Consider the following 9,445-nt stretch of genomic DNA (forward strand, 5'->3'; position numbering starts at 1 on the left):
TTTGCGATTTATAAATGTCACATCTGGAAGAGAGGCTTACGCATGTGTTTTTGTGCGCACGTTCGTTTTCTCTGAATAGCACTTACGCACTTTTGAGAAATGATCTTAGAACAAATTTAGGATGGTTTATACGCAACATTTTATAAATGAGGCCCCTTGTAACCACAAAGGAGATCTCAGTTGTTTTTCAGTACTCTTACTGTATGTCAGGGAAGTAGTCCCTACAATTCGGCATGTGTCAAGAAAGATTTATGGCTTTGACCTTTCCCCTCCCCCCACGTCGCGACCACCCACGTCGTGTTGCCCCCGTGACCTGTTAATGACATCCAGATGTGTAAATCAGCATATGTGGAATTCTGATTGTCGACCTTTGCCCTCCGGGGGAAGAAATATGATGTTTGTACAATTCTGTCCGGTGACGAAACCATAAATGAAGTCCTGAGGAATGTTTTTGTGCTTTTATGGTCCGTTTTGAACATCCACATCCGGTGGTGTCCGCCATCTGACGCCCACATGTCCGGGGAGGAATCCGGTTTCATTTATGGTCACTCTCTCTCTGGAGATGTGAGAAAGAAGATATTGGTTTTAAGGATAATATCAAAAATAAGTAAACAATTTTAACATATCACAATATGTGTGTGCGCGCACACATATAATCTGATGACTGTATAAAATGATTCTCAGCAATATAAAAAAGGTATTAAATAACACATCTAATAATGAAATTGAAAATAAACATTTAGCTTAATGAATAAATCAGTAAATTAGTAAAAATAAAACCCCTTACATTTTTTCGTGAGAAAAAAGTTTTCCTAGTGCAAGGATGACCAATGTCCAAATGAGGGGTTTACAAAAACCTCACTCTCTTGCTCTCACACTCAAACGTCCGAGTCTTATTCTCTTCTTTTAAATGAAATGAAAATAAATAAATTATGCGATCACACAGGATATAAAACAAAGCAAACCATTTACACTAGTTTTAGTCATCACTAAAAATATTGTACATTTTACCAGGAGCGGGAAAAAGAGTTTGCCATGTTAGAAAAAGTTATCGGTCGATTGTAATGAGGAGCCAGCGACGTCAAAATAAGTAAAGGGGTGAAAAAAATTTTTAACAGGCCAAACGATAAGGGTTATCGGGATCCCCCGACATGTCCGGACATGTCATTGTCATGTTTTACGGAATCTTTCCATAGGCATAATTCAATTCAATTCACGTTAAAATTTTATAGCTTTTTTTCACAAAACAAATTGTTGCAAAGCAGTTTCACAGGAAAATTTAAGTTTCTACAATATATTTAGAAGCAGCAACATATCTGGTTTGCGGGGACACTCCATATAGTCGTAATGATTTTTTTACTGTACAAACTGTACACCTACCCATCACACAAAAATTTCTGCATATGATTCCATTTGAATTAAATATTGTTTGCAAGCGATATTAATTATGAGGACTCAAGAAATTTCATCATAAACACATTTACATTGGTATATCAGTGTAATACCCATGTCATTATACAAATTTGTGTTCTGATAAATCATATAAACAAGCACGCACATACATAAACATTACAAGCTAAAAAGAGACTCATCTCTATTTTAAAGAATATGGTAATAAATAAAAATATACTATACCATTACTTATATATGACAGCATAGTATCAAACATGTTACTAAAGGAAATCATTCATCATTCATTTTAAACAAGCATTTTAAACAAAAATTTTAGTTTTTCACTAATCACGCATAAACATTGTTTTCGCAAAAACGCAAACATGTACATTCATGCTGCTCGCATATTATTGTACCCCAGTTTGTGCTGAATACAGTATAATCAGACTTTAGCCATTAATATATTTTTAAGATACTGAAAAACACAAATGTCAGAGCATGTCAAAACTTCTCCAGGTTCCCCAAAACCCCCTCAGACCCCAGAGGGTTAAAGAAGATGGTAATACATATATAATTATATATGTCATAGTAACAAACATGTTACTAAAGCAAAGCAAACCATTTATCATATATTTTAAAACATGTATTCAACATTTATTTAAGTTTATTGAACTTATAAAACACACCATTCTCTTCTTTTAAAGAAGATGGTAATAAATAAAATGTGATTATATATAACATACTGTATAAAACAAACATTTACAATAGTTTTAGGTGACAATATAAAAACACCTTACATTTTTCCGAGTGCTTAGAGGTAGATCTTTACTAAATGATTTCCAAACATGAATGAAATGTCCCCAAAATAAAATAAAAATAATAAAATAAAATAAATCAGTAAAATAAAGGATATCAGTGATACTAAAATAACATACTGTATATTTGTTTACACTTTATTTTGATTAATAACTTTACAACTATGTCAACTAATTAGAGTATTAATAGACTGTTATGGCGCTTTTCCACTGCGTGGTACGACTCGGCTCGGTTCGGCCAGTGGAAAAGCGCCATTAGATTAGGTTTAGCATTAGGGTTAGTAGAATAAACTGACATGTAATTGCCAAATTATTTATAGTCCGTAGAATGACTGTTGGGTGACCATCAAAATAAAGTGTGTGCAGATATTAAACAAACAGTCTACTAATACTCTAATGACTGTTGACATGTAGTTGCAAAGTTTCTTATAGTTAGTAAAATATCTCAAGTGGACTATCAAAATTATTATATAGTATATTAACTGCACGTGTAATAGCCAATATTTATATATTTAAATATATTATTAAATACACTTGGGTTTATACATTAGTCAATGCTTTTTATATAGTTTAAATGGCTATTTTTATATTAAAAAATGTTTAAATTTTTATACTAATTGGTGTATATAAAATCATGTTTTTCATGAAATGCATTTGATTATTACTTCAAATGGTTAAATGGAGGGCTGCAAATATTTTTTTTCTTCTCTGTCTCCTGGAACCGGAGCAAGGACAGAACATTCTCATCAGTAAATTAAACTTCTAATCATCAAAACAATGAGAGTACTTACTGTTCTGTGTAGCATGTACTGTTTTGATCATTCCTATTAATTATTAAATGTAAACTTCTCATTAAACAGGAAGACATGAACACACATGGGACCGTCTATGTAATGGTTCCATGCCTCTCATGCAGAAATTATTTACTGGAATCAGTCAGACCAATTCATTTCTTTTCATTATCACTTAAGGCTTGTTCAAGATGCATCGGCGCTGCGCAGACCGATCGGCGTATGACATCAAAGTACCGCGAGAGTGATTGGAGAGAAGACGACTCTTTAAGCTTTAAGCTTACTTTGATGTCATACGCCGATCGGTCTGCGCAGTGCCGATGCGTCTTGAACAAGCCTTTTGTGTCTCAGCAACTCTTGTCATAAGTGACTAATTATGACCAGATGTATGCACTAGCTGATGATTTAATTAGCTTCAGACTGCAGGTGGCCTTCTCTTTGGATGCCTTCTTAACTTCAGGGATCCCTGATGTTCCCTGGACGCATTTACTGTTTTCACTTCTTGAACAGTCCCCTGGGAAACTTGGATTAAGTACCTCAAGAACATAACTGTGATGAAGCAGAATTATGATTTTAATGACTCTGGTTCCTGGATCACCCAAATTTAAAATATTATATTTGTAGATGTTTTCAGCTTCAACACCAATCAAACACACCTGAGCCAGCTAATCAAAGTGTTACTTGATAATTACAGTCAGCCAGGTTTGCGCAAGGTTGGAACTGAACTTTGCAGGATAGTAACTCTCAATGAGCAGGGTTGGAGATTTGTCATAAGACTGGTGTGATCACAATCACAGCTTATTATTATTCCAAAAATGGCCAAGAGCAGTGCCAAAGAAGTCCAAACAACGTGATGCATTTGAAGTTCTATCTGGCAGTATAAAATAGTTTTGTGTAAGGCAAGGAGTAAAATTTAAGTTGTTTTTAATTGAAAAGTCTGTGAAGACATGGATATCTCATTCACAAGCATACCTGTCCATCACCTGAAACATGACATGTTAAAGCATGTGAGAGAGTCAATGACCATTTGATATCACTGATGTAAAACCTTTGTCATAACACTTCTTGAGGCAGCAAATTTAGATTTTTTTTAACTAACAATTTTTTTATTATTTGCTGCTGAGGATGGAGACGAGGATTGTTGAATTTGGTTAATTTGCTCATGCAATGCAATTATATAGATCCCCTTTGAGGGAACTTTGACGATGGGAAAACCTTTATTATGACTGGTGTCTGAGGCACGTCTAAAAACTTCACTATGGCAGTCATATGACATCACTGGAATGCCAGTATGCTACAACAGGGCGTTCAAATAAAACGTCACCAGCTTCTTTGTCTTCAGGAAACCACTTGTCTGTGTGTGCAATGTCTGTGTGTGCAATCATCTTGTTGTGTGCAATGGAAAGCTCTGCCCGATTTAAGAGGTGTGCATTTCCATGTCCCCGTTTCATAACTGGAGATGATACACATGCGTTGTGTCATTTGTTTGGGAGTGGAGCACACTCAGTCAGCACCATCCTTTGTAACGAGTTGGCGCCAGAAGTCACACATAACAGAATGAAACTTTGTTGCAATAGACAATAATTTTCTTGATCATAAATACAATAGAATCAACCGATTAATTCCATTAATTTAATCTTCATAGGTGAAATAAAGTTTCATAAACATTTGTGCATCTGTAAAGTTGTTAATATGTAAAGGATTCTTAGATGATCGCAATATATCAGTATTGTACAATTTGGTGTGTATGCAAATGTAAGTGAATGTAGGCTACAAGTGGTAGAACCACAATTTATGCAAAATATATACAGATACTCACAAGGTAGTATGGCGTTATGTTGTGCTTCATGCAATTCCAATTTTCACTCTGGAGGGTTTGACATTTCAAGGTAATGGTAATGTTGCCATCTTTCAAATGCCCATACGACTGCAAGACACTCTTTCTCAGTAGCAGAGTATTTGGTTTCAGCTTTGTTTAGGATTCGGTTTGCATAAGCAATAACGTCCTCCAGTCCCTTGTCTTTCCTTTTTGTTAATACAGCACCAAGACCAGTGTTGCTGGCACCTGTACACATGGTGAGCAGAAGCTGAAGATTTAGGTGGCCAGGAATGGGAGATGTGCCTTCAACTGCTCAAAAACTTCCTGGCATTGGGGTGTCCACTGAAAAAAAAAGTCCCTTCTTTTTCAGTGCATTGATGGATTCAGTGATCTTGGAGAAAATTGGAACAAATCGGTTGTACCACAATGCTAATCCAAGGAAGCGCTGGACCTCTTTGATGTTTTGTCGTACAGGGTAAGCTCTGATGGCCTCAGTTTCACTTAAGTCTGCAGTGATGACATTGATGCTAGCAACATGCCCCATAAGTTATTTATGGCAGAATTTGCTTCCTGCAAACTTCCTGCAGTCTGTGGAGAACTGTTTGGAGGACCTTGAAGTGCTAAACTAAGGATGGTGAATAGATGATAATGTCAGCAATATAGATAAAGCAAATGCTTCCTTGTAACTCTTCCAGCACTGTCTCCATTAGCCTTTGGAATGTTGTAGGAGCATTTTTAAACCCAAAAGGCATGTCATTAAAGTGGTAGAGCCCTGATGGAGAGATGAATGCTGTCTTTGGTTTGCTCTGGGGGGTTCATAGCCACCTGCCATTAACTGCCATGATCCCTGTGATGTCTGGAAGTGGGTAAGCATCATTCTGTGATGGCTTTAACTTTACAATAGTGTACACCAGTGGTTCTCAAACCTGTCCTGGAGTACCCTGAGCCCTGTACGTTTTGTATGTAAATAATAATTTAAATTGTTAATCGCTGAATATTTTCCCCAGATTATTATCCCCACCAACTTCTTCTTTTCTTCTTCTTCTTTTAGTTTTATGGCGAGTTACAGATCCCAATCCACTTTGTGAAGGCGTGCATTTCTCATTCAAACACACCTCACCAGAAACACGGCATGTCGCAATTTGTGATGAAGCAGGCGAGAGCCGTAAAACCTGCCATAAAGCTTCTTGAAGCTACAATTTTTGAATTTGTAATGAGAGCGTAAGCACTGGTTTTATAATTACGATCGCTGCTGAGGATGGAGATGAAGATCGCTAAATAAAAGCTTGATTTTGGGTCTGTTCCTCGCAGTCTTATGGGTTTTGAAGATTTGGATTACAGCGCACAAATAAAATTGATTCCTTTTGTAATTATGTTGCATTTTTTGGTGTATTCTATTTTATGGTTCTATTGTCAGTCACAGCATGTTGGAGAAAACACCATGGCAAACATAAAATTACAAGATAAGTAATGGTTAAACGATTGCAGAAATGTTATTCATGTTAAGGGTTTAAAGTGTAGTCTTATTTAAAGGGGTCATGAATTGAGAAATCTAAATTCCCTTGATCTTTTAAAATATAAGAAGTAATTGTACTATAAAAAAAAACATCTTGAAAGTTTCAGAACTTTCTTGTTAGTCTAAAAACAGTTTGTATTGAAGCCAATCTGCCAAAAAAACAGGTTGTAGAATGTGCCACTTTATGACGCAATAGTGTGGCTAACACCGCCTCCGCAGAAAAAGATAAACGCCTGCTTCTACATCACTGCCTGTTTAGCCCCGCCCGCCTATTCACATATAGTGTAAATAATGAGAGAGGCAAACACAGGTCTACGCAGAAATCAAACGATAAAGATGGCTCTGAAGACAACAAGATGCTGTACAGTGCCAAGTTGTGGAAAAACACAGTCTTTGCATTGCCTTCTTTCTGATCCCAACATTAGGAAAGAGTGGATGAAGTTTATTTTTAATGAAGTTCCAGATCGCGTCATTAAGAACTTGGTCTTTATTCACCTAATTTCACCGCGGATTCGTTTACAAACAAAGCGCAATTCAACACAGGATTTTCAGAAAGATTGAACCTAAAAGACGATGCTGTGCCGACTGTATTGGATCCGACAGTAATGTCTCACCACACAAGTGTGAGTAACTGTTTTTATTACGTGGTCACTATTGCTTTGTTTGACATGTACTGAGTATTTATGCGTTTTTAACCTAAATCACAGCAGCGTCCATCTATGAAGGATGTAGGCTGTCAAACATACACAACTGTTAGCCAATCATAGCAGTGGGTGTTTACTTCCGAGTCTACAATCCGCCACGCCTATTCAAACAGAGCGAAATGTTATCATTTCATATAAGTAAATGAGTAAATGTCATTTAATAAATGCAGTTGAAATGATGCCATTAATATGATAACTGAATGCAATAAAAATGTTAATTCCGAGATTGCAATATTTATAAGAATTCATTTGTAATTCTGCAAAGTTGTTCAACTGTAAATAATTAACATTTTAGGTGTCATCAATATGTCGGTATTGTTCATTTAGATGCTGTAAATATGTCAGTATTGTACTTTTCAGTGTCTATGCAAATGTAAGTAAATGTACGTTTAGTAGAACCACATTTTATGTTAAATACATACGAATTCTCATGAGATCACGTTGGGTATTAAGATGGATTTTGGTGAATTGGATCACAAGATGACAAGGGAGACACATTCCTGTTTCCTCCTTTGACAACTTTCAACCACTTTCCTGAATTCTTTGAGGGGAGGGTCTATGGGCAGGTGTATGTATGGGGTCACACTTTAGTTTGGGGACCAATTCTCACTATTAACTAACTATTAACTACAACTTTTGCCTCAACAAACTCCTATTTTGCTGCTTATTAATAGTTAGTAAGGTAGCTGTCACAATCTACTGTGTCAAAGAACACACACGGAGATGAAGGTAAATAATAGTCTTTAATAATTCAACAGAAGGTAATTCCAAACACAGGAGAGGCATGATACACACGTAACATTGATGAAACCCGACATGATCAACAGAAATGGAGCAACTTAAATACACAGACCAAACTAGGATAATGACGAGACACACCTGAACAGAATGGCACAATCAGACACAGACGGGAAACTAGGTCAAGGGAACATGTGAGGAAAGAAAACAAACTAAAAGTCCATGATAACTAAGACAAACTGAACAAAACTGTGACAGTTGTTAAGTTGGGGTATGATTACAAAATGTTGTCTGGCCTTATTTTAACTCAAAATTATAGACAAACACAATTTAATAACACTTACTTTTACTTAATTTTATAGCAGCACAATGATACTTTTCATATTTTGTATTGAATACGCTGAGTATCATTCACAGTCTAGGGTGGAGACAGTAAGTGAATGCTTGAATTTAGCAATTTGTAACTTGACAACTTGACGGAAACTAAACACACATATAAAAAAACTAAGTTAAAAACATTTGAACACAGATATAAACATAGGCTGTATCTAAAAGCTGAAAAAAATGCTGCCACCACGAGGAGCATACGGAGGTCGACAAGGCATGTTCAAACCCAATAATCCTGTCTATACCTTCATCTGATCGATTTTGGACCTTCATTTGATCGACATTGCTGCCTATGATATCCCACTATTCTGTGCGTGCAGTTCTTTAACAGTTGAGCTGAAGAATAAAATGGTGTTTGAAAGTTGCAGACGGCAGTCAGTTTGTGTATTTAAGTTATGTATTCTAATGAAAAGTATTGTAGTAATTGATTATTTTAGTTATCACCAAAGCACCTGATTCAGATCAGAACCTCTGAGACCTGAAATGGGAGTGTCAGACAAAGGAGACATGCAAACTGTGCAGTGCTGGGAGGGCTCCAGGAACAAGATTGGGAACAACTGCATTATTAGACTTGTATGCTACCTTTAGAAGCCAGTCCGTTTCACGAGGTACCTTCATGCACACATGCTGCCTGTAAAGTCGTTGCCTGTTAGGGCAGTGAGGCAACAAAGTTGCTTAAGATTTGGGAAGCAGCCATAGAAAATGAATCAAAAGGGCAACTGTGAAAACAGATACAATTAAACTAAATACAAACTAACAGTTCTCAGAATATAGCTGAACAGTATACATGTAACTATATATATGTTGAAGGCCAGCCAAAAGCAATTCATACAATACAGGCCTTTTTTCCCTTTTCCGCTTACTTGTTGCCATTTAATGAATCCATTGGTCCCACTTTATATTAAGTGGCCCCAGGGGCGGATCTAGAAAATAATTTTTAGGGTGGCAAAGGGGTGGCAACACCAAAGCAAGCACCCATGCATAGTTTTTGGGGATTTATGGTCTGACATACACAGTTGTGTTGTTCACAAATATTGTATTACCATTAGGTAATCATCTACTGTTTAAAATAAAAAATAAATAACAACATTTCAATATTCATCATGGCACCAAGTCAATGCACAATATAAAAAAACTTCAGCAGGTTATAAATGTTTCTGAGCTTGTATCACTAAAAAAGACATGCGGTTCTATTAAAATTACATAGGCTTCTTAGATGGTATAATCACGTTTAGTGCAAGTTTAAGAGCAACAAAAACTTTTGAATTTCCTAACATTAGAAA

Source organism: Sinocyclocheilus rhinocerous, unplaced genomic scaffold, assembly GCF_001515625.1.
Source record: "Sinocyclocheilus rhinocerous isolate Xijiao unplaced genomic scaffold, SAMN03320098_v1.1 scaffold439, whole genome shotgun sequence".
Classification (NCBI taxonomy): Eukaryota; Metazoa; Chordata; class Actinopteri; order Cypriniformes; family Cyprinidae; genus Sinocyclocheilus; species Sinocyclocheilus rhinocerous.